Source organism: Anabrus simplex, chromosome 1, assembly GCF_040414725.1.
Source record: "Anabrus simplex isolate iqAnaSimp1 chromosome 1, ASM4041472v1, whole genome shotgun sequence".
Taxonomy (NCBI): Eukaryota; Metazoa; Arthropoda; class Insecta; order Orthoptera; family Tettigoniidae; genus Anabrus; species Anabrus simplex.
In genome coordinates, this window is record NC_090265.1 from 1,702,649,321 (window position 1) to 1,702,675,826 (window position 26,506).

A 26,506-nucleotide genomic window follows, 5' to 3' on the forward strand; every position below is an offset into this window, starting at 1 on the left:
ATGTGGAACATGCACTCTAGGTTACGTTTGGTTACGGTGTCATTACCTAAGGTGCACCGCCAGTGTTTTGTTTTGCATGTCCCTGTTGCCATGCGACTTACGCCATTGTTTGTTTACAGGTAAAATCAACTGTTCCAGTAATCAGTACGGCCTTGGCAAGGGTGTATCAAAGCTCACGAAGGGTACATTGGATATCTCCCGCAAGAAAGAGATGCATGAAGGTATGCTTGTACGTTCTATTCTTGTGTGTTTCCGATGATTAATGAGTTGGAGACAATGACGTGTAACATGGAAACAATACGTACCCATGTCCATATAACATAATTTCTTCGTCTATGGTTAAGAAATGTTTCCTACAATTTGTTACATTCTGTATAGGAGGTTTGAAGGATTTACTTCTCAGAACTAACGGCTGGCATTCCAGTCCAAGAATTGCTTACAACTTTTAATCCGTACTGTGGCCATTCGCCTTTTTTTTACAATTATTTTTTACGTCGCACCAGCACAGAGAGGTATTATAGCGACGACAGTAAAGGAAAAGCCTAGAAATGGGAAGGAACGGCCGTGGCCTTAATTAAAGTACAGCACCAGCATTTGCCTGGTGTGAAAATGGGAAACCAGGAAAATACGTCTTCAGGGCTGCCGAAGGCAGGGTTCGAACTCGCTATGTCCTGAATGCAAGCTCACAGCTGCGCGCCACTGACCGCACGACCAACTCGCCCGGTGTCCATTCTCCTAAGATAATTTGCAAATTGGAACTTAACAATACAGTAGTTACCTACAGCATTCAACGTCTACCAACATAAAACATGCCGTCAGAAAACTTGTTAAATGCCTTGAAACAGTTATTTAGATAACAGATGACTACACTGTGTCTTGTGGACGAGTCAATATATTAATTGAGTGATTTTTTAATGATATTGTTTCTTTCATTAATGGCGACGACTGTTTGTATGGTGGGCAAGTAACTTCCAAGGAGTCCTTCCCAGGGCCAGATCCATTCATGCTGTACCGCTAGAAGTTTCTTTTCTGCAGCCTTTGCCATTTAGCTTCTTCTGACTAGAGGCTTGACCCAGTTTCATCTCTGGTGATATATAGATATCACAGTTCCGTTATGGGCTACAACAAATTTGTTACTTTTATTGTCTTGTCTCAGCATTATCCTTAACTGTGACAATGAAAGTTGGTGTGATATGGATGATGACAGTAACATTATTTCAGTCCCTGTAGCGTATAGTGCCAATATTTCCCTCAGAAAAAAACATTTGCATAATCTAATGGGCTTGACGGACTTATATGCGTCAGCAACTTCTGGCATACGAAAGCACCGGGAAGTACCGCACTCCTCATTTCCACAGTAAACCTCCTTAACACGTTGACTGCCAGGACACATAGCAAGAAAAGTCCCGGTGGCCAAAGCATTTTTTCTTTCATGCATGTAGTAAATAAGCAATAAAGCAAAAATCGAAGTGATATTTCACTTAGGTGTTCAATGTACGTACGAAATACAATAAATATTCCCAGCACCCCGAGGTACCGCCGTGGCCCCACAGGAAAGTTCACTGCATGGTTTTGCCTAGACGGCCAGAGCGGTACAGTCTAGCGGTACTAGAAGCTTGCATTGTTTGATAGTACGCATTATAGATAACAGAGCGTGCCACGATTTGTTTATTAGCGCTTAGGACTACAATCGCAAGGCACTCATTGTTTTACAGTAGGGTGTGTTTGAAATACTTGCGAGATATTTCTAAGTTATTTTACCAGTGAACGGAGAGGTTAGTTATAAAAATGAAACCGTTTTCTTCTCGGACTCGGAAGATAATGACGCTAGCTCTTCAGTATGAGAATTCTAGTATGTAGTGTATATGTCAAACTGATCTATTACGATTTGCAACACAAAAACTCTTCACCAAATTAAATTTGAAATATATTCATTTCGTATTTACTCCTTGCCAAATGATCAATGGTAGTGTAAAATGTTGCTATGTTGTCAATGAATGTTGTCAATTTAGAAAATGCAAATAAGCTCATGTTTACGCTATATTCATTGCAATATGCGAAGAAATTAGCTCAGGTATGGATACAAAAATTTGGAAGGAATCAGTGTGGCCTATTGATTAGGTTGGCATAAGCTTGGGGTGAAAAGAAAATCACAGAAAACCATAACCAGGTTTCCCGACAGTAGGATTCAAACCCAATCTCCAAAATCTTGAGCTTGCCAGTTAACTAACCCGCCACAGCTAAGCGCATGGCTAAACTGATTGGACAAATACTCACATATTGCCAATAAAAAGAGGATGGATTAATAAAAAATAAAGACTATATTTTGGAAACCAAGCACGCCAGGATTTGCTCCGAGGCCATAGCGGTACGCTAGCATAGCAAATTCAACAGCTCAGCGGTCCACCGGCCCAGCAGGGAAAGTCAAATAGCAACACCTGTCAGCGGTATTTTGTACCGCCGTGGCCTCATGAGACACTCACTCAGCGGTACAATGTACCGCTTTGGCAGCCAACGTGTTAAATATCCTATTGAGAATCCAACCAATATACGGGCTGAGTACTAAACATAGAAACTTACACAGGGTCATCATCTTACATTTGTACCCAAAATATTTCTCAAATGGAAAGTGCTATGTATGTGCTGTTTTCATAAAAATTAAATGTAACCAAGGGGTCATAACTCTAGCCCGTGCATAGGTTTTAATAATTATTAATGTAACGGTAGTGCGGTCTCTCCATGAGTTTAGCCAAACCTTCAAACATCTGTTGAGAGGGAAATCTAACGGAATGAATTAGAATGTCAATGATGATTTTTTAGAATTCTAGTGCAATTCTACGTTGTATCGTCGTTTGGAAATTGTGAACACCTGCAGTTTTATGCTTCATATTTTAACAGTAACTTACTAATATTAGGGTGTCATATCATAATGAGACTGTAAATACCAAGATATCCGGTTGTGTTGTCTGAGCATATCGGCAGGGCAGATGTTTTCAGGACGGAATAAATATTTCGGGTTGCATGAAATTACTATGGAAGGAGCTGCTGAATCACACGGTATAAAGGGACTGACTGGGTTCTGATTGGTAGAAAATGACGTAGTCTGATTGGTAGAAGATGACGTAGTCTGATTGGTAGTAGACATTCACCAAGGATGAGCCACCTAATAGGAAAACAATACTCAACATAAATATCACAACAGTTGTGACATCTTATGATGCACCAGTAAATTACATGGAGATTGTAGAGTTCTGCTTGTCTCCGTTAGAAAGAAAGAAAATTGGCATTCAAAGTTTATGTTCAAAATAGCGAAATCAGCTTCCGGTGTGCCATGCAAGGATGGATGCACACGTTATAGCATTCCATCAGATCTTTCAGCACAGGCAGCAGTAATATGTATTTTCATATAACCTGCTGTAGTCGGTATGTCTTTGTAAAGAGTGTATTTTTGCTTTCCCCAATGAAAAGTATCTAAATCGGTTAAATAAGGCGAACTGGTGGGCCGATGTCCTGGTCTCCTTTGTCCAATCCAATGATTTATAACCAACGTTTTGTGCAATTTGCTTTAGGTCAAACCGAAGCCTTAATTAAGGATTTAGAAACAATCGGTGAATTTAAGCTCTAGTACGTCGCTCATTGTGCGCTGATACCTCACGTCCATGCAGAGGAATGTCTTGTAGCATCTTTGGAAATTGGTCTGTTAGGAGGTTGAGACACGTTTCAGAATATCTTCTCTATGAAAATAGGACCAATGAGCTGATGGCTCACTATTCCACATCACAACGGATGCTGATGTTCCATTTGATGAACCCAATGGGGATTGTTTACGGATCAATAGTGCATGTTTCTGAGGTTTACTTGGCAAAGATTTGTAAATGTTGCTTCATGACTGAATATGGTACATGATAATTCTGGTGTATCATGCCTTAATGACCATGTATATAGTTAACATGATTATAAAAATAGTTTCCATGCAGCTCTTGACGAAGGGAGGCATGATACAGATGGAACGTTGCCGTGAAGAATGCGTAGTACATTTGCCTGTCTCGTACCACCTACTAGAATTTCCCTCCTCGTCGCCACCTAAATAAGTTGTTAATAAACAATCTACTGACCACCCCATCCTCTATCCTAATGCTACAACGTCACCTCTTCTCGCACCTCTATTTAGTTCATTAAATCTCGCCCACACATTTTCTCGTTCCCTGTATTTCGTCCCTGTTTACACTTCCGTTTGCACCTTTTGCCATGCCTTTTTTATATCTACTAACATTCTCTAAAATTATTTCCTTAATCTACAAACATCATCCCTTAACCGCCTCCACCCTCCAAACACACCTCCTTCGTCTCTCCTCCCTCCACCATAAACCTAATCCACATCACCTCTTCCATCTCATTATCTATTTCTACAATTAGATCACTTATCAATTTCTTTACTGATAACGATATACTCCTTCCTACCCCTCCCCCTTGTTTCTTTCTCGTAGTATTCCATACCGCGCAGCCCTTCCATGTCTCGAAGAGGGCCACTATATCGAAACTCTCCACAATCTTACATACTTCGTCATTGCCCAAATTACTTACTATCCCTTCAATATTTACAAAGCCTATATTCCACAATAGTTATTTGTTGCCCTCTCTTGTCTCCTCTTTCCCTACCTTATTTTTATTTCCATCAACTGTATTGGCCATTTTGCTTCTAGTTGTCCCCTTTCCTTCTTTCTTCTCACTGCTCACTTCCATTTTGGACGTCTAAGATACTCCTTTCCTCCTCCCCTCATCCTGCTCTTTGCTTTTCTTCCCCCAAAGATCCTTTATACTTAAACATCTACCTCTGCCGGGCTGAGTGGCTCAGACGTTTGAGCCGCTGGCCTCTGACCCCAACTTGGCAGGTGCTTGATCCTGGCTCAGTCCAGTGATATTTGAAGGTGCTCAGATACGTCAGACTCGTGTCCGTGTATTTACTGGCGCGTAAAAGAACTCCTGTGGGACTAAATTCCGGAACAACGACGTCTCTGAAAACCGTAAAAGTAGTTAGTGGGACATAAAGCAAATAAAATTATTATTCATTATCTCTCTTCTTCTTCTCTCTTCCCCCTCCACTATAAATTTTTCCAGTATCGCTCTGCTTCCCCTACTCTCGCCACTCCTTGATCAACCTCTTCCTCGTCCTCCTGGTCTTCTATACTGTCTCCCCTTACACTACACTGAACTTTACTCCACCCATCACCTCCAGCCTTTGCCACGTCATCACGAGCCGGTACCTTTTCGTCTTTCCTTTCACTTCCCGCTGCCACTTGTGTTTCGCTCTGTTTATAGGTTTTATCCATTTCCTGAAACTTGTCCACCGACCATTCTCTTGACCATTTACCGTCCCCAACTACCATCCGTTGGCCTCTAATATACGTTCTCAGCCCTTGTTACATACTAACATGGTTCTATTACATTAGGAAAGTGGCTATCAGTATTTATGGCAATTTGTACCGAATGTTACCATTTAAACTCATTCTAAGAAGCAGAGAAGTCGACCCTTTTATTGGCAAAGTGCAGGTAAAACTTGATTTATTAAACTGGCCAATTTATGCGACAATGTTTTCTTAATTCGGCCGTCCTGAAACAATGCCATTCACTATTTACGTCGAGAAGAGTACAAATAAATCAAGTCATACCCAATAATAACCATCATCATTATGATCATCATTACTCGAACTATTTACGACATGTTACACCTTACAAGTCCGCCTGAGTTATGTGCTATGAGGCTGTAATCTGTTCGAATCTCTGTGATGGTGGAAAGGCGTCTCAAAACAACCAAGTGTGCTGTGAGTTTCAGCTCCGTACCAGAAAACTCAATTAAGCTGTCACCAACAGAAGGAAGTCTTGTAATAGCCTCTCAAGCCCTCTCTTATTTTAATATCCTCCACTAAAATCTATTCGCATGTCATTTCTCATAACAGAGGAGCTAACGTTAATTGAAAAGTGCAGATGCACGCCCTCCTGTGAAGATACAGTTGACTGAGAGAGGGATGAAAGAAATGTACTGATCAATGGAAGCTGGTGATGTTTACTGATGTTGGCTTTATCGAGCTAGCACCTGAATGTTTGTACGGATAAAGCAACTCCGGCTAACGTGGCGTAGCCAGCTGTGTGCGTTAGCAATTCTTGCATACTGGACTCATATTATACCACGACACCATGCTATACTAATAATTACCCATTGGAAACTCTTCTTATCCTTATTTTTCGTTACGGTCTGTGTAGGACCACGGGCAGCTTTGTCATGGTTCGAGTTCTCTTCTTCTCTTCCGAGAGCCCCTTCATGCTCTCCCTCCTTCTCTTCTGTTCTTCAGCTGATATTGTTGACTGTTGTTTAAAGGGGCCTAACAGTTAGGTCATCGGCACGCAGCTGATATTTCCAGAATTTTCTTCTCTTGTCTTCCACCATTGGTGCTTCTATACCCTGTTCCTGTACCTTTGAGCTCTGGCATATTGCCTGATATATATTTATATCTCCAGGTGTCTGTCCCTTCCACCTTGATCCACAACTCAGTCCAGTCCTGCCGGAGTTCGACACCTACTTAGTTCCCGCCTTTCCTCACGTCCTACCTTTTGTTTCCCATACTCAGCTAGTCATTCTCTCCACGTCCATCCTGAATACATGTCCAGCCAATCTTGCTCTTTTGAGTTTTTTCTTCTCGTGTTTCCGTACACTTCATTCCTTCATCTTCGTTCCCATTTTCTCCTCTTCTCTTTGGTCCCAGAATCTTTCTCAGAATTGTTCTTTCTTCTTTTTTCAGTTGCTCTGCCCCATGCCTTCCCAGTGTCATCGTCTCGTCCGCGTACAGTACCGCATTCCTCACTGTCGCCTTGTAGTGCCCGGGAACATTGGAAACTCGTATATATACATACGAAATATTCAACTTTAATTCAAAACTAAAAACGTTGCGGCAAAATTTAATTATCCTGAAATAAAGCACAAATTTTTTATATAATGTTCCCTGAAATAATCAAAACCGAATTTAACACATTTTTTACTCTCTGCTTTACCGTGTTAAGTTATTGCAGGTTAATGACATTGTATTGGTCTGTATATTGCGTAGAGTTTGCTTATGTATGATCAAGCGAAAGCGAAGTGCCTGAAACTGTCCACGGGGTTTTCAGGAACTCTGATAAATATTTCTGCAATATAGCGGGTGAAATAATGTCAAGAAAATTCCTGCCTGTACCTTTATCGTAACAAATTAACAAGAATATACTCAAAATAAATTTGCTCACTTCCAAATCTAATATACCTACTACAGAGATGATTTTGAAGACTATTAACAGTTCAACGTTGAATAAAACTGCTCAGAAAAGAAAGGGAAACATATTTAAATTGAAGCTTTCATGACTCGTAATTTTAGACATGATAATATAGCATTTGGTCTTTTGCCGTGACAGGAAAATAAGATGAAATTCGCAGAGAAATTTGCTCCACACCTTCATAAGGAAATCACGTCTGTTTACAACGAAGACTTCTCTAATGAATGGAATAGACAGTTTTGAAATTATTATTATTATTATTATTATTATTATTATTATTATTATTAGTAGTAGTAGTAGTAGTAGTAGTAGTAACAAATACATCGCAATTGGGAAATAGCTCGGCGGCAATGATTCCTTACAGTAGTGTGACAATAAACATAATTACCTAAAAACTACAACAACAGTACAATAGACAGTTCCATGCAAAGAATATATTACAAGGAATACTACTAGTTTAACATTATAAATTCAACATCATCATATGCAAATTCATATACAGCCTAAATATTTCCAGTGCTTAACACCACAGCTTACAATACTACAGGTTGAGCTTATTACTAGCTTATCATTGCAACACCGTCATATACAAATTCACAGGCTCTTTAAGTATTTAAAATGTTTACACTATGATTTACAGTATACAAATTCATACATACCTTGAATAATTCAGAAGCCTTAATACTGAACATTTCAGTGGGTTGAGCCTTGCATTAAAATAATACACTATCACCATCACATAATTGTAGTGTTACAAAAGTATCCTGTAGATGGGATGGGTAGATCGATTGACAAACCATACTGATTGAAAGGGGTAGATGAGAAATGTATGATTTTGCGAAACATCATCAGATGAATTGACATATTTACAAGTTTTCGTCAGTAGGCTGTTTGAAAGAAATATACGGGGATGATAATGGTAGAAGCAGGCCAGAACATGTATGAGACAAACAGGTAATAATAATAATAATAATAATAATGACAAAAACCTTGGTTGGTATATCCAATCAAACGTACTGGATATAGGATTCTTAGCGGCCAGAGCAAAAGATATGGAAGTAGCTGTCGAGAAAACACAGAATATATGTAACAAAGTGTGCTTTTCTTCTTCTTTTATCGATTTTGGCCAGCTGTGGACCACATAAATAACTCCTCATGATTTAAATTTTCTTTGGCGCCAGTACTCCTTCATCCTCCTGCTTGCTGCTTCTTTCCTTTCAGCCGTCCATTGTTGTTTCTTCTTGGTCGCTGTTTCTAGCTCTAGCAAACCCTTAAATGTGTGTAACATTTTTCTGAAGGTGGTTCTATTGTGGATGTCTTGATGTGTGATGTTCATTTCTTGCAAATCCTTCTTCGTCTTAACAAACCATTTTTTCATAAGAGCAGCCTTTCCTATTGGGCTTATTGAAGTGGTTAAAGATTTTCTTAGCAAGTCTGTCATCAGGCATTCTTGAAATATGTCCAAAAAATGTAACTCTTCGCTTTCAAATGGCATCTGAAATCCTACTGCATGTTTTACATATTTATTTGTTACTGTGTAATCGATATGTGTCAGTACATTTCTTTGGACCGAGGATTTTTCTTAAAATCTTTCTTTCCTTCTCAATTTCTTCAATGTCTTTCCTAGTTGTTAATCCCAGACATTATGAAGCATACAAGCACTCTGGTTGAATTACTGCCTGATAGTGGCGTAGTTTTCTCCTAATAGAGATCGCTTTCTTGTTGTATGTGTTTTTTGTAAGGTAGAATGCAAGCTCCATTTTTCTGGCTCTCTCGCGGTCTGATGCTTTATCAAGCCCATTAAGTTGCATTATCGCACCAAGGTATTTAAATTTATCAACTTTATTTATCTTATCCTTGTTTGTTGTTACTATGTATCTTGGGGCTTCTTTAATGTTGGTCATGAAATGTGTCTTATCAAATGATATCTGCAGGCCGGTTTTCATTGCTACCTGTTTCAAAGTGTTAACTTGCATTATCGCCGATTCAATATTTTCTGATAACAGTTACTTTTCCCCTTCTTTGATGACCTTATCCAAGACACAACTGAACAACAGTGGGGATAGGCAATCTCCTTGCCTTACGCCTGTCTTGATTTCAAAGGGTTCAGATATCCTTCCCATAAAATTAACCTTTGAGTATGTGTTTGTTTAGGTCTCCTTTATTAGCTGTAGCATCTTGTTATCTGTATCCATTTCTCTAAGTATGATAAACAATGTGCTCCTATCACTGAATCATATGCTTTTCAATAGTCAAAAAAAGCTGCTACATACCTCTTGCCCCTGGCAGCTCTGTCCTTCAGTATTGTCTTGAGGTTCCAAATTTGAATGGATGAAAACCATAACGGTATAATTGCAGGATGTAACTCCGGGAGGATGTGATAGCGGTAATATTCTGCGCTCTAGTGATGGGTAGTGTAACTACAAATAGCATGATTTATATGAGAGTTAAGATGTTTAAATGCCTTTTTCCTTGAATGAACAAAATGCTATTTATGGTTTCCATCCATTCATTTGTTCCACACGCGATCGACCTTTCCGAAAGCCTCCCTGGTATACGCCGATTTTGTGTTCCACTTGTTGTTCTAAACTTGATAGCAGTGTCGTAGATAGTAGATAGCACTTAAGCGACTGGAGCTATCGAGCTCGGTCCTCTTTCTTGTGTAGTGGGCGTATTAAAGCTAATTTCCAATCATCGAGAATCTTACGAGTGTTCCAGATTTCTTGCATTAACTGGCATACGTTTTTGATCATTTGGGGCCTCACATGTTTCCATATTTCACTCGTTATTGAGTCTTCACCAGCTGCTTTGTTGTTCTTAACCTTCTTGATTAGATTTGTGATTTCTGTATCATCTGGTGGTATTGAGACTGTGTTCTGTTGCGTATGTTCTGTGGCGAGCTTCTCCTCTGGCACTGGGCAGTTAAGTAGCTGTTTAAAGTATTCTGAGCAATTTCCTTCGTAGTTTGTAGCGATGGTGCCATCCTCTTTCTTGAAACACAAGCTCGGTGGTTGGTATTTAGAAAGGCTCCTCTTAAATGTCTTGAAAAAGTCCCTCGTGTTATTCTTTTGGAAGTTTTGTTCTATTGCAGCCAGTTGTTCTTTCTCGAGTTTTGGTTTTTCTCCTCTTATGATTTTTGCGGTTGATTTTCTTTGTTCTTTGAAGCTGTTGTAATCTTCCTCTTTCTTTGATGAGTACCATTTCTTCCACCTTTGTAGTCTGATTGATATTGCCTGTTCACATCTTTCATTCCACCATGGATATTTTTGTGATTTCTTGAGTAATGCTCTTTCTTTGGCTGCTTCTATCATGGTCTGCTGCATACGCTTCCATTCAGTTGTTTCAATGTTCGTCACTTCTTGGAACGTGTTGCTGTTCTGTTTCAGCTTTTGGGTGTCGAATCTTAGTACTCTGTTGTTTGTGCTTTTATTCTTGCTGCTGGGAATAAACTTTATCTTGTTGATTGTTAAATAGTGATCTGTTTCTATGTTGGCTCCTTTCCTAACTTTAACATTCATGATTTCTTTTCAGCTTCTATGAGAAATTGCAACGTGATCAATTTGATATTCTCCTAATAGTTTGTTTGGTGATGCCCACGTCTTTTGTTTCCTAGGAAGCTTCTTGAAATGAGTGGACATCAGTTTCAATTTAAAGTTCCTACAGAACTCTGTAAGTCTTTGCCCATTTCTGTCGGTTCCTCTATGAGCTGGGAAATCCCCCACTATTCTCTTGTAGACTTTTTATCATCCTACCTGTGCGTTGAAATCCCCAAGTAGTATTTTCACATGATTATCAGGAATTTTTGACGTCGCCAATTCTAATTCTTCCCAAAAGTCATCAACCTTTTGTGGGTTAGTTTCGATTGTCGTCGTTAATTGGCGCATGGTCATTAATGAGGGTGTATATTTTCTTTGCACACTTAATGGTTAGTAGTGAGAGCCTTCCATTTGGAGACTGGAAGTCTATAACCGAATTTAGAATCTTTCTATTGATTACAAATGCTGTTCCTAAGTGTGGCATGTTCTTGATGATCCTTATGCCAACCTTGCCTTTCAGGATTCTATAGTTGCTTGATTCCATCGCGATGTCATCCGTGAATCTTGTTTCTTGAAGTGCCATGATCATAATATTTTGCTGGTCCATTACGTGTGTAAGTTGTTTAATTTTTCCTGTTTTCAGGAGTGAATTTATGTTCAGCGTGCCAAAAATGTGTTTCCGTTTAGGTCTTAATTTTGGTGTATTCAGTTTGGATGCGTGTGATGGCAATGGGTTTCCTACATGCTCCGGCTCATCTATGCATGGTGATTTGGGCTCTCCAGAATCCGATGGCCCAAGAACACTGCTTGCAGCAGTGATGGATTTCCTCTTGAGGCTGCCACCTGGAGTAGTTTCCGTAAAAAAGTTTCCATCATGCGAGTTAATGGGAGTTGTTGGGAAAACCGACCAGGGTCAGCTCAAGATACCACTAAAGTTGTAAGGCTTAGGGTTGCTCTTTTCCAGTAGATGTGTCTGGATTGTAGCTCAACTGTCGGAGATAGATTATTCTTCACCTTTAACACCATTGAGGTTATGTATTCTATTTCTGTGAAAGCTGTTGGTCACCTTCTTCATCTGTAACCCAGACAGGGGCCCTTACAGGGTGCTATCATCCAGAGGCAGACGAACATTGTATTTTTACGAGGTGTTACTCCTTCCCCTCCTCCTTCCTCATCACTTGAGAGATGAAGCTCCGGGCTTGGGACCGGACCAAACTTCACCATTATAACACTGTCGTCAAGCCGGTATCTCTCCATGCGTCAGAATGACTTATCCTCTCGCTAATTTGTGATCGCTAAGCTATAGCAAAAAGAGAGAGAGACTCTCCACAATATTTTTGGCCCAAATACGAAAACGGTATGTACCGTATATAAGAAAACCCCGACATGAAATCCACTCTGAGATGGAAAAGATCACGAACACAATGCGCAAACACAGGGCTCGCTTCTACGGTCACCTACAACGGATGGACGACTCTCGGTGGACAAAATGCATTTTTAACTATTTCGACTCAAAGCCAAAAACAAAAATTCGCTGTTACATCAAGAAATACATCGAAAAAGTAGGCGCACGACTAGATGACGCGCACAAAGGAGACCTTTTCAGAACAAGCATTGTGACTACGGGGAGTTTCCGGGATATGAAGTGGACAACTGGTCCAAAGCAGTCGGATGAACGTCGTGCTCGACAGAGCGAGCTAATGAAAACCTACAGGATCAATCGAAAACTGAGTTAACGCCAGAAAGTTAAATGGAAATTATCGTGATCTGTAGTTGGCCGAATAGCGGATAATAATAATAATAATAATAATAATGATAATAATAATAATAATAATAATAATAACGATGCATCCGGGAGATAGTAGGTTCGAATCCCACTATCGGCAGCCCTGAAGATGGTTTTCCGTGGTTTCCCATTTTCACACCAGGCAAATACTGGGACTGTACCTTAATTAAGGCCACGGCGGCTTTCTTCCAACTCCTAGGCCTTTCCTATCGCATCGTCGCCATAAGACCTATCTGTGTCGGTGCGACGTAAAGCCCCTAGCAAAAATACGATGATAATAATAACGTATTATAAATAATACAGCTAAAATAATAAATACATACTTTTCTTATTATTATGATAGTATTGCCTGAGGTACCAAGCATTTTAATTTGACACCGTCTGGCAGTCTGTACGTCAATTTCGACGTTCTGTCTTATTCCGGGTCTACTAGATGGCACAGTAAAACGAATTTCCTTTGGGTGTCTATGGCTGCGTTTTAATTAATTTTGCCGGGTAAATACCAAATGTGTCACCAGAGATCCTTTACAATCCGGTATCGTGCCACATGGATTGTTCGAATGGACTTTTTTCCGCCCTTAGAAAATCCGACTACCTCTGCCGATTTTGAACCCGCTATTATGGGTCCGACTCTACCACTGATCCACAGAGGCAGCTTAGACAAGCAGATTAGAGTAGATAAGGATGTAAAAGTTACGTACAGAGGTGAAATAAAGCACAGGTTCGGGCGATGTGGAGACCTGCGTTAGGTACACCTGGTGACTGCTAACCATAACAATACTCTAAACATCTAACACCTTGAGAAGAGCGAAGAAGAAACCATTTATATTGCTCGATGCTAATGGTAATACGACTGCCGAAGAATTGATTTTAAAGAAAGCTGTGTCGAAAGTCCATTCAGCTGATGGCACAGTTGTGGATATGTGCAAGGCTATCAACTCCGGTAGAATTAATGGGAGTCACTTCACGTAGTATATATGTGTGTGCGAGGCCTAATCCCCAGGGCTCAACGGGCTTCACAGTAATTCTAGCACAGTTCTCCCGGAGTTCGTTCCAAGTTGACCTCCCACGAGAATGATAATGGCAAACACAATCTCAGTTTCTCTCTTCCCAGCGACATCTCTGGTCTCCTCCGGGCATCAACCAAGATGGTGCTAAATAGTGACCGGTATTCAAGTCCAATAATGAAAGTGTATCTTCCTATTATATTTCTGATGACAATTATTTAATTTATTAATTACTCCTTGTGGCTTCTTTCAAGTGGTGAAGTTACGTCACCTGAAATACTACACTCAAGGGAAGTATCAAAGGCCTATCCTGATAATGTTAAATTTAACAGGTTTACATCCCAGTTTCTCTGAAACTGTCCGTGATAATAAAACTAAAATTTGAAAAGATATACATTCATATTTAATATATTTAATGATCTAATTTCTTGGTTCTATGTTAATTAGAAATTAAGATATGGATTTTAAAATCAAATTTTTAGTTTTAAAAAGTATTTATAGTGAAACTGTGTGTGGTATATCTCTACCATTGTAGATCCATATAGAAACAATAGTACTGTTAATGATAGATAAACATTTCAGAGCTCTAGTAGTATCTGAGAAAATGAGAAACATTCGTAATCAAGTAGTATTTCAGAAATCACGCTTGAAAATGTAATGCCACTTACAAAACGTGGATGTCGCCATGCTTATTACCGCACAAACACAAGAGAGGAAGTGATATCCTAGGAAACAATGCAGCCAACTTATGCACCAAGAGGTTCACTATAAATCACAATATATTACACCTTCTAGAGAATATAGTTTCCGATATATCTTCTCTTAAAGATTAAATCTGAAGAAATGGCTTGTGCAATAACTTATTTTCTTAGGCATTAATAAATATTTATATTCATACCAAATAAATGAAACACACATAAAATTAAGGATGAAACTCCTAATAATAATTGTTCATAAAAACTAAAAACTAAAAGTCGACATTTTTTACCAATACGTTACCACCGTTAACCACGTCAAAGTGTCTCAGATGCACAGATCTAGATATTATTGACTTATTATCTAACAGAGTTGCATACATGCACACATTCGCACTTTCGCGTGCACAGGAGTGTTTTAATAGTATAAATAGTATACGACATGCAACATGAATCCAGTCCAAATCAAGGATGATCACCAGAGTATTTTTTATTGTAACCATATTTAATACATATAGCTACATTTTTACGGTACACAATATTAAAAATAACCCAGTTAAAGAAAATATTACCAAATTATATAAATATACAGTATTTACCATAAATAATACTTGGACGTAACTTTAATTAAGCACTATTCAAACTTAGCATTCGAGGTACTTCCTAGACTTTAACTACGTCATAGATTCCATGATGCCTCCATATACATATTCTTACTACTAGCTACGATAATCTTCTCTGTTTTAATTCTATTTTATTTTATTTTCTCACATTCCTCTTGTACCATTGCCTAGTATTTCTGTTCCCTCGGGTGTCTTCCATTCTGTGTTCAATAACTTAACAACGGCTTAAAGTTCAGATTCACTTTCGACTTTAACTATTTTAACTGTTTCCTTAGAGATTTCAGTAGGTGAGCCTCCCCCATACCTTTATTGCAAAAATGTATGGATTTTCCTCATTTTATTTTCATACACCTTTATTCATATGTATCCTCATCAGCTGCAAAAGTATGCTTATTATTACCATTTTTGTTAACATTTCAGTCCTTACTGCCATATTTTGACTTATTTCTATATATATAAAATAAGAGTTTTGTCTGCACATTGCTCAGAATTTGAAAATAATGGTATTTCTGTATCGGTCATGTCCATAGTAACAAGAAAATGCACTTTTAACTTTTCCGTAATTTCTGTCTGTCTGTCTGTCTGTCTGTCTGTCTGTCTGTCTGTCTGTCTGTCTGTCTGTCTGTCTGTCTGTCTGTCTGTCTGTCTGTCTGTCTGTCTGTCTGTCTGTCTGTCTGTCTGTCTGTCTGTACACGCATCACGAGAAAACGGTTGAAGAGAATTTAATGGAAATCGGTATGTGAAGTCAGGGGTTGAGCCTCTACAATCTAGGCTATAAATCATTTTACTCATGCTGAGTGAAATGGTAGTTTAGGGGAAAGCCTAAAATTGAATTCTCAACTATTTATGCTATTAGTGGTCTAATGAAAATCGGTATGTGAAGTTGGGGGATGAGCCTCTACAATCTAGGCTATAAAACATTTTACTCACGCTGAGTGAAATGGTAGTTTAGGGGAAGGCCTAAAATTGAATTCTCAACTATTTGTGCTATTAGTGGTCGTATTTTAAAGAAAATGGGTATGCAAAGTTGGGGAATAAATTGCTACAATCTAGGCTGTCAATAATTGTATTCACGCTGAGAAAAATGGTAGTTTAGGGGAAGCCCTAAAATTTAATTCTCAAATATTGTTATTATTAGTCCTATCGCGATGAAAATCGGTATGCAAAGTCAGGAAGTAAGTCGCTATAGTCTAGCCTGTAAATTATTTTATTCACGCTGAGTGAAATGGTAGTTTAGGGGAAGGCCTAAAATGTAATTCTCAAATATTTATGTTATTAGTGGTCGTATTTTAAAGAAAATGGGTATGCAAAGTTGGGGAATAAATTACTGCAAACTAGTCTGTCAATGATTGAATTCACGCTGAGAAAAATTGTAGTTAAGGGGAAGCCCTGAAATTTAATTCTCAAATATTGTTATTAGTAGTCCTATCGTGATGAAAATCGGTATGCAAAGTCAGGAAATAAGTCGCTATAGTCTAGGCTGCAAATTATTTTATTCACGCTGAGTTAAATGGTAGTTTAGGGGAAGGCCTAAAATGTAATTCTCAAATATTTATTAGAGGAGTAATCGACGAATGCTACATAACTAAGGTCATACGGTATTAAATTTCCTATTATTCATGTCTTATACATTGTCACCGTACTGGCTATGATCACAAAGATATTCATGAGTTTCGAATTTTGTTACTACAGTTAGTCCATATCAGCACCGAGTAACGAGAAAGTGGGTAAACAGTATTTAATGAAAATCGGTATGTAAAGTCGGAGAATAAGAAACTACAGTTTACGGTATAAAATATTTTACAAATCACAGAGTCGAAAGAAAACTAAATGTGTAGGCCTACAATATAGAAAGCTCATAACATTGATCAACAATAACATTACATTGATCATTGTTTGTCGTGATGTGCTTTGTGTCTTCTGTTGCCCATCATCTCCGGTAGATAGGATTACTGCTGCGTACAGAGTATTTTTTATTTGATTTACGTCGCACCGACATAGATAGGTTTTATAGCGACGATGGGATAGGAAAGGGCTAGGAGTGCCTTAGGCCTTAATTAAGGTACAGGCCCAGCATTTGACTGGTGTGAAAGTGGGGAAACCACAGAATACCATCTTCAGAGCTGCCGACAATGGGGTTCGAATCCACTATCTCTCGGATGCAAGCTCACAGCTTCGCACGACTAACCACACGGTCAACTCGCCCCCAGTCGTACAGAGTGTAACAGCCTGCCTGAATATTGATGGGAATTAACTGGGGAGTTAGATAACGTTCTTCTTTAGCATGCCATTCCCCTGGTTTATAAATTTTCTGATACTACTGGTACGTAGCACACCGGATCATCATAGCATTCGGGCTATTCAATCCGTACTCTGAGGCACTGATTGGAATGAAGTGTGCATATTTAGCGGAATAATGGCAGATGAGTGTTCATGGCAATCTGCGACCTGGTCATCCCAGCTCTGGAACTTTGGACTATTAGATTGGCACCGCAATCTAACCGTAGCACTGTTCGTTAAAAGTGATAAAGTGCGGCTTTCCATTTGATCGAGTATTTTATATGATAGCATTGTTTTAATAGCTACATTCATACTTACGTTTTTGTAATGATCTATGTTGATTTCAGTTAGGAAAACCACAAAGTCAGTCTTTCTGAGAATCCCGTAGCGAAGCACGGGTACATAAGCTAGTTATAGAATAAAACAACTGTTCTCTTGCAATTGCATTCTGTCCTTATTGTTTATCTTTAAATATCTTTCACTCTTTGAACCACCATTTTACATAATCCCACTGTCAGCAGCACTGAGTATGGTTTCCTTATCTCTTTCCTATCCTAAAATTGCCATAAGATCTGTCTGTCGGTGCGACGTAAAGCAAATTATATATATTGTACCAGGAAATGATTATGAGGCCAGAGCATGGGAAGGATCTCAGGTAGTGTTCGGTTACTTATTGGAGCAGGTACAGAGATTGATAGTTTCGCAGGGCGAATAATAGATGCTGAAAATATTTTTGACAATATGTATTAAAAATATTCATGAAAATCACCCTGCAGTTGAATCGTCAAAATTAAATTTTCAGTCAGTATTTTCAAAACTGCAAAATTAAAATATCGATGCTGTTGTGTTCTGAGACATTTACTTGATTAAAAATGTCCAAAATAAATATCACTTTTTAGAGATTGTAAACACTCTAAAGTTCATCTAAGATCTCCTAAATGGATTTTAATACCACCATAACACTTTGCACATAGCATTTCATTAAGTCAATCACTTGTGATGCAAACCTACAGTCTTTCTAATATTTTTAAACATAATATTAACACACATTTGAAATCAAAGTTTTCTAACACTTGCTGTATACTCCTACAGTTCATCTAAGTTGATTTTACAAGAAAATAAAATAGTGCACTTGCAAACCCTAGAGTTCATCTACGTGAAATTACTTCAAGTTATAAAAGATTTTAAAAAGGAATCTACAGTTCAAAAGCAAGATCTGAATTCTTCTTAAATTATTAGGAATAGCAAGCTGAAATTCACACGTAGCACTTTTCTGTTGTTGGATGTAGCACTATGATTAACTGAGTGCTTTTTTAAAATTCAGTTAGTGTATAAGTGGAATTACTCACTCAAAATATAAGAAAATCACCTGCAAACTGCTTATAAAGGTTGGTGAAGAACTGTCCTGCAGCTTGGTGACTGGAACCTTCTGCAGCGTGCAGCCAATGCTCGAACTCAGCACCAGCAGCATGACAAGTCCGTTCAATGAAGATACCACGTTATTATCCCTCGTCGACGTCCCTCGAGGGGTACCATGATCGACGAAACCATGCTAATCCCAAGCTGGAAATGACGTTCTATGCAGCAGAATCCAACAACACTTTGCCAAGATTTCCGATGTTCTTTTAAAGATAATGTCGGAACACGGAAAGTTTAATTGTCACAAAATAATGGACTATAGAGCTCTCAATTATCATTAAGATTGGTATTATACATTGACACAAGTCTCAATGCTAATTTCATATTTTCACTTTTGTTTTACGATGTTGAATACGTGACTTAGAATATCACAGTATATGCTACAGTATGATTCGTAAGTCGAGTTAATGAAGTAATGACCTACGGTCGTTTTCAAAACGGAAAACACAGTTTTTCACACACGCACTTCATAGAATAAGGATTGAACACTGTCATAGTTCATAATAGTCACTGATTATGTCTTAGGTTAGACCGTAGAATAATCATCACAGTCCGTGAAACACTTGAAAAAATGTCATTAACAACACCTTTACAACAGTCTCTGGGATAATAATGTTCATAATACGAGTCCGTACGACCTAATATTGCCATAAAAAGTTCTTAACATTCAGTTAGTTTCTCGTAGTAGTAATCGGAAGTTCGAGAAAATACACGAAGAAAAGGTCACGTTTAGCCTTGTTATTTGTTGAATGTTTAGTGGAAAAGTATCTCACACAGTTCACAATTGTACTAATATAGGAGAAATGTGTCTCCGGATCATTTAAATGGTCATAAATTAGTTTAGTTTATCACACGCAATGTCTTAGAATACTGTCACAGTCAGACTAAGTTGAAAATTACGAGAAAATGACAAAGTCCACAATACCGTCAACTGGTAAATGAAATACTTGAATTTCCAATTACACTTCAATTCACAATTCCTATAGATACTTCACTCGGTTAACACACTCCTAAATATTATATAATGACGATTTAGTCTGAGAAATATTTTATAATATTTCACGGTAGAAACTTTACTTGCGACGTCTTCGGACAATTTCGAAGTGTTCGAGTGTGGCTTCTACGTCTTCGCGGATCGCGATGGAGCATACTTTCGTTCTATCATAATCGTACAACACACTGGCTATACTTTCGGTTCGTTGACCTATTTATATTCGGCTGCGAGCAACACTCTGAGTCAGGTGATGAAGGGGTGATAACACTTCCCAAACTGCAACTTGTTATATCTTGGAAACCACTGGACGGATTACCCTCAAATTTGCAGGGTTGTACTTTTAAAATATGGGCTACAATTTAGTGTTGTCCTTACATTTATTGATCCTGGCGTTGAGAAGTTTAAAAATGGTTTCGAGAGAATTCTAAGGGAAGGGAAGCTACAGGCAGTGCTGACGTCACTTGACCTTGCTCCACTCATGCGGTCTCCCTCACGCAGTGCAGTGAGAACGAGAACATTCTCTCGCAGAGCTGTTTGCGCATCGCAACTTAGCCGTTCGCTCATGAATAAAGATTTATAACTCGTATGTGCCAGGGCCTATGCCTTCCTGGTACAATATATGTAGCATATTAACATCCCATTCTACAGTCATCCAGTAGTTTCTTCAATCCATCCTCCAAGAAGAGCTTTCTATTTATTCAATATGTGTATATCTTATTCTTATTCTTCTTTTCCTGTTCATGCAGGGTCGACGTTTCTGAAAACTTGTTTCCATTTCCCTCGGTCCTCAACGGCATTTCCTCTTCACTTCTTTTCCCTGAGTTCCTTCCGCACATAATCCACCCATCTTCTTCGGAGTTCTACCTCTCTCTCTCTCCCTCTCTCTCCTACCTTCCACCCCCATCTCAAGCATAATTTTCCCACATAATTTTCATCCCTACGCTTAAAGTGGCCATACCAAAGTAATCGTTTTTCTTGGACCTTTCTAGCTATTTCAGTCACTTTATCGCTGCCCCATATAAAGATGTCCTTGATGAGGTTTCTCCTTGTAATCTCACACATCCATCTCAGCATCTTCATATCGGATATCTCCAGCCGCTCACATGGTGACTGCACTGTTGGCCAAGTTTCTGCAACATACAGCATTGCAGGTCTCACCGCACATTTATGGGGTTTTCCCTTTGTTCGTATGTTTAGTCTACTGTCACAAAGGACACCAGACAACAATATGTGTATCTATAGTCTTGCAATATTGCTTATAGGCATAGGCAAACAAAACAATTATAAATATTGCCACAACTAGCAACCAAGTCCGTTGTCACTCACACGCTGAATACTGGTATCTTTCAACTAGTCGACACGGCAAGGTCGTTTGAATTTAGCGAATTAGTGCCCTCTCCCTGTCTCGGGGTCCTCGGTTGGATTAACAGACGAGTCAGGGATTTTAACTTGCATAGGTTAAATTCTTCTGGCTTGGTGACTGGGTATCTGCGCCGTCTTCAACATCAGAATTCATTATTACAGACACGCAGACGTCAACTCGAAAGACATGCTGCAACCCTCTCCGGAAGTAACACGCCCTTGATTAAGCTAATGAGTCACATGGAATTCATTCCAAAGACTGGAATCGGTCATAACAAAAATGTTTGTATGCTCAGATGAAGGTTTAGTTCACGAACATACCATTACATCTATGATAATACCATTTTTCTTACCCATGGCCATAAATGCTAACACTAATCCTGGTTAATTATGATAATAAAAATAATTTCGTGCGACTATTGCTAGCCTGGTAAGGCAGCCTCTCAGACGAGGTTGCTGGCACCTGCAGTCTATAGGAATTCGGTCGCTGTACCTCCGATTCTGATATTGTAAGGACAAGACGTTAATCTTATACTATTATTCTATCAATTCCCCTGTATGTATGTATTAGATTTCTTGAAAACGACTCTAATGATTTCGATGAAAATCACAGACTATGGGTTTGTCGGTTCTATAAATGGACCTGTCAGTGTCTCATTTGGGAGAAAATTCATTTTTAGCCATTTACATGCGTTTTTACTGCACGACAGCGACATCCATATTTCTGTTAGTAATTCAGTTAGACAGTGGTGTTTCAAGTTTAACTACCAACAACAGATGGTGGTTTTGTTATAAATCTTAACATCATACATACCAAGTGGTTCGCCATCGTCGAACTTTCTACTTATAAGTGTCCCGCATTCACTAATGATGAATGACATATCTAACAACTGACTTACAAAGGGATAATACTGCCTCCAGGTTATCTACGCCACAATACGAAGAGATAACAACCGGACGGCCGCTCATCGCATGTTCCTCAACGCTACCCGTCAAATGCACCCCCTTGCGTTAGTAAGTCTCGCTTTCGATCTCATAGCCATAGGCTGGTATTTAGTACAGTACCACTAGAGTTGCTGTCAACATATCGACAATAGCGGGTGTGTTTAACAACGACAAATACACAGACATTATTTTAAACTATGAGCAATAATCTGAACTGAATGCAGTCGAAGCTCCTAGATTGTATGTACAGGTGTTTCCAAATAGCCGCCTGTCTTGCAATTAAGAGCTAATAGTTCGTTCAAGGCAATGCCTGATTCAAAGGACATTTTGGTGAAGTGAAATGTCTGTACATGTATAAATTATTGAGTTGTAAAACTTTATTTTCTGCATCTTTGGCGCATTTAAAAATTCACTCTGTTACTGGACGTGCGTAATACGTATGATGACTGCATATTATTTTAGATCCGAAATACTTCACGTTGTAGCGTTCCTTAGTAAATCAGTGATTAGGCATCCCGTTCATCACTAATGCATCACTAATAAGAAGAAAGTACGGGGCTGTCTCTTCTGATCCATTATTTCCCTTAACAGTGGTCAAGGCTCCCAGTCACGTATTGATACGCAGTCCATCAGAATATTTTCGTTGTGTTCATTTACGTATGGTACAATGTAAAGGAAAGTGAACCTTAAATGTATCATACTCTACAAGTGGGTATATTTATCATACAGAAAAACATTCCTACAGAATTTGGTTGGTTTGAAGAAATTTAACATTTAAGTAGGCCTGCCGAGCAACAGATTGCGGTTTTCTAACGTAAACAACTACAAGGAAGGATCATGAATGTTCGACTACCCGCTTGTAAATCATGTGAAGTGGTACCACCGAGGTGGTTGGTCTGGTAGGTTCAACGTTTCAATTGTGCTGCTATTCGCAAGTGACAGAGGAACTTTTTTATTACTGTTAAGGCAAATTTCGTAATTTTGTGGAATGACGCTGAGGGCGTTAAAGAGCAACGTCCTTCAAAGACCGACTACCTAGGCCAAAATAGGCCCCATAAAATAATAATAATAATAATAATAAGTGTAATAATAATAATAATAATAGGGGTATATTTCATTAATAACTGGAAACGTTTGGATTCATATCTGTATTTGGTAGGCTAAAAATGGTAGCTTTCTCATAAATAAGCGAACCACGTTTAAATATTGTTTTATTATTGCCGGTACTCACCATGTAGATGCTATTAGTTTAGTTTCCTGGGTTATTTTTGTATTTTACAGGAATACAAGTAGGTGTAACACTTTCTACTTCTTCAAAAAAAGGCACTTAACGCCATTGAAAGGGTCTTGGACTGCCAAGCGACCGCTGCTCAGCTCGAAGGCCTGCAGATTACGAGGGGTCGTGTGGTCAGCACGACGCATCCTCTCGGCCGGTTTTCTTGGCTTTTGAGACCTGGGCCGCCATCTCACCGTCAGATAGCTCCTCAATTCTAATCACGTAGGCTGAGTGGACCTCGAACCAGCCCTCAGGTCCAGAGAAAATCCCTAACCTGGTCGGAAATCGAAACCGAGACCTCCGGGCTAGAGGCAGGCACGGTACACCTACACCACGGGGCCGGCTTCTACTTCTTCAGCCATCCTTATTTTGCTCATACCGAGCAACAGGCTACGCGGTTGGAGTCTCGTTGCTATCAGCTTGTATTCAGGAGATGGCGCGTTCGAACTCCCTACTGTCGGCAGCTCTGGAGATGGTTTTCATTGGTTTCTCATTTTCACACCAGGCAAATGATAAGGCTGTTCCTTAATTAAGGCTACGGCATTCTTTCAGCAGACTTGGTCAAAATGGCAACATTCTTCAAGTCTTGGCGTTTGATCCCAAGTGCTTCTAAGACCGAGATTTCATGGTTTCATCCCAGCAACAGACTCGCAAACTACGAGCCATCTGTTTTATTCCTTGGTGATAAACTAAAGTACAACCCATTCCCGAAATATCTAGGAGTCACTCTGGATAGAACTCTGAGCTACAAAGAACATCTCACCAAGCTCTCTCACAAAATCACTACAAGGAATAATACCCTGCACAAGCTTTGTGGCAGTTCCTGGGGAGCCTCGGTTGACTGCTTACGATTAGCGGGTATCAGTCTTGTCTACTCTGCAGCGGAATACTGTGCCCCAGTATGGCTGGAAAGTGCACATGTGTATAAGGTGGATACTAAGCTGAATGATACCATTCGCTGCATAACTGGTACTGTAAAGTCAACACCTCGCCACTGGTTACCCGTACTTAGTCATATCCCACCAACCCCACCTGAGGAGAAAGGAAGCCCTTCTCAGAGAAGAAAAGAAGATATGGTCATCTCCCTAATTACCAGTTCACCTTGAATTTTGTTATCCATCGTCACGACGACTTCGATCTAGGGGACCAGCAAGTATACTCGTAGGCCGACTCTTGAGGGATAATTTTAATCTAAACGAGAACTGGCAGGATGAGTGGTCATTTTAAACATCTGGAACAACTGCTCATGACCAAAATCCAACCCAGAAAATGAAGGGATATGACCTGCCAAGGAAAGTATGGTGTCGCCTCTACAGACTGAGAACTGGGCATGGACGTTGCAATTTCTTAAGCCATAAGTGGGGTTGGATGGATTCTCCAATGTGTGAATGCGGTGAGGGGGGAGCAGACCATGGACCATGTCATCATGCGGTGCCCTCTTCATGCCTACTCCGGAAGCCCCAGCGACCTGTATCATCTTTCAGAAAGTGCTGTAGAGTCGCTGAAACACTTGGACCTGGACTTATAAATGCGTAGTTGTAATGACCATACGATTAAATAAATAAATCCCATCGTCGTCATAATGCGTATCTGTATCGGTGCGACGTAAAGCAGATTGTTAAGATAATATTCATTAACGTAAAATAACTACTTAATTTACTCACTTTGAAGTATGATGGCGCTGATTTATCTTACAGTAGATTTATTCAAATTTCACGTGAACATCTGAATATTGCAGTCTGACATTGGAAACAATCGGAAATTGAACACCAACTTATGAGAATGAAGAGTGAAAATTCAATCCGAGGATACAGTAATATCTGCTGGTATACCTGTAATGCATTTTAGGTGCTTTTTAAATCTTGGAAGAATTATTCCGGTACTGAATACCATTGCGTACAGGCATAAGAAGCACTGATTATTATTATTAATTTATTTAATTATTTATATAATCTGACACAAATTGGGCATGCCTACTGGTACGGAATAATGATATATATATTTAGAAGTGTAGCTGCCGAATACTTAATTGTATTATTATTATTATTATTATTATTATTATTATTATTATTATTATTATTATTATTATTATTATTATTATTATTATTATTATTATTATAAACAGCTCCCACAGTATACAAGAACTGATCAATCAATGCTGAAATTAAAGCAAATGTAAAATAATAATAGTATTAATCATGAAAAACACAAGAGAATTTGAGATATTGCAATGACAACGACGAAATACTCTGTTATTAATTAAATAACTGGAAACTTTCGGATTCATTTCTGTTTTTGATAAGTTAAAAATGGTGCTTTTGTCATAAATAAATGAAGCGTTTTTGAATAGTGTTTTGAGCTGTCAGCGGGGAACATAACTCATAACAAACCACTCGTCCACCGTAATGAGATCCGCAGTTTAAATCAATTAGCACTGTAAATGCCGGCCAGAACACGGCTGCAATATCGTTATAATTAACATCTAACTGGAATTTAACTACAACAGCGAGGTGTAATCACATAGGACGGGCGCATGCTTCATTGAACTGAGTATAAAGACCAATATGCCTGCCGTACCTGCTGATCAGGCTGTCCGAGGGATCGAGCCATACTCTTCATTGTTAGGTGTATATACGCGTGTGTAATCTGGCGTTATTCTGAATAATAGACTTTCGTTTCCTGAAACATACCACCTACGTCTATTCTACTTGAATATTATATTCCATGGAGTGTCCCCAGTGGTCTGGCAGCAAAATAACTCATAATAGCGATCCTCGCCATTAATCCTACTGATAATTACGGAGGCTAAGTAACAACAGGACTGCAAATGCCCGACCTCAACATTAAACCTACTAATAATTACAGAGTCTAAATACCAGGTGGACCAAAAACAACCACCCATACCTCTGATCGTACAATTTCTTCAGCAAGTGATGACGAAAACCAGCTAAATATTTACTCTCCCGGGCGACTTGGCCGTGAGGTTAGAGGCGCTTCTGTCGTAAGCAACTGATTTATAACATTATAGCTAGCTACTTTCTACTCCAAGGGGATACAGGAAAGTTTGAAAGTTGACCAAATATAGGTCCAATAGTAATTGGGGGTATTTCACCATTATGGGTGGTAAATGATCATGCTTCTCTAGTAATTCATTATAAATTAGTTTTTAACAGTGAGGATATTGTGATCATGAAGCGGCAAGTGTGCAATGCCTGCAGAGAAGATTTAAAGCAAGAAGAGAAAAAATATTCATTATTTTGCACAAGGGGAGGAAACTGGAG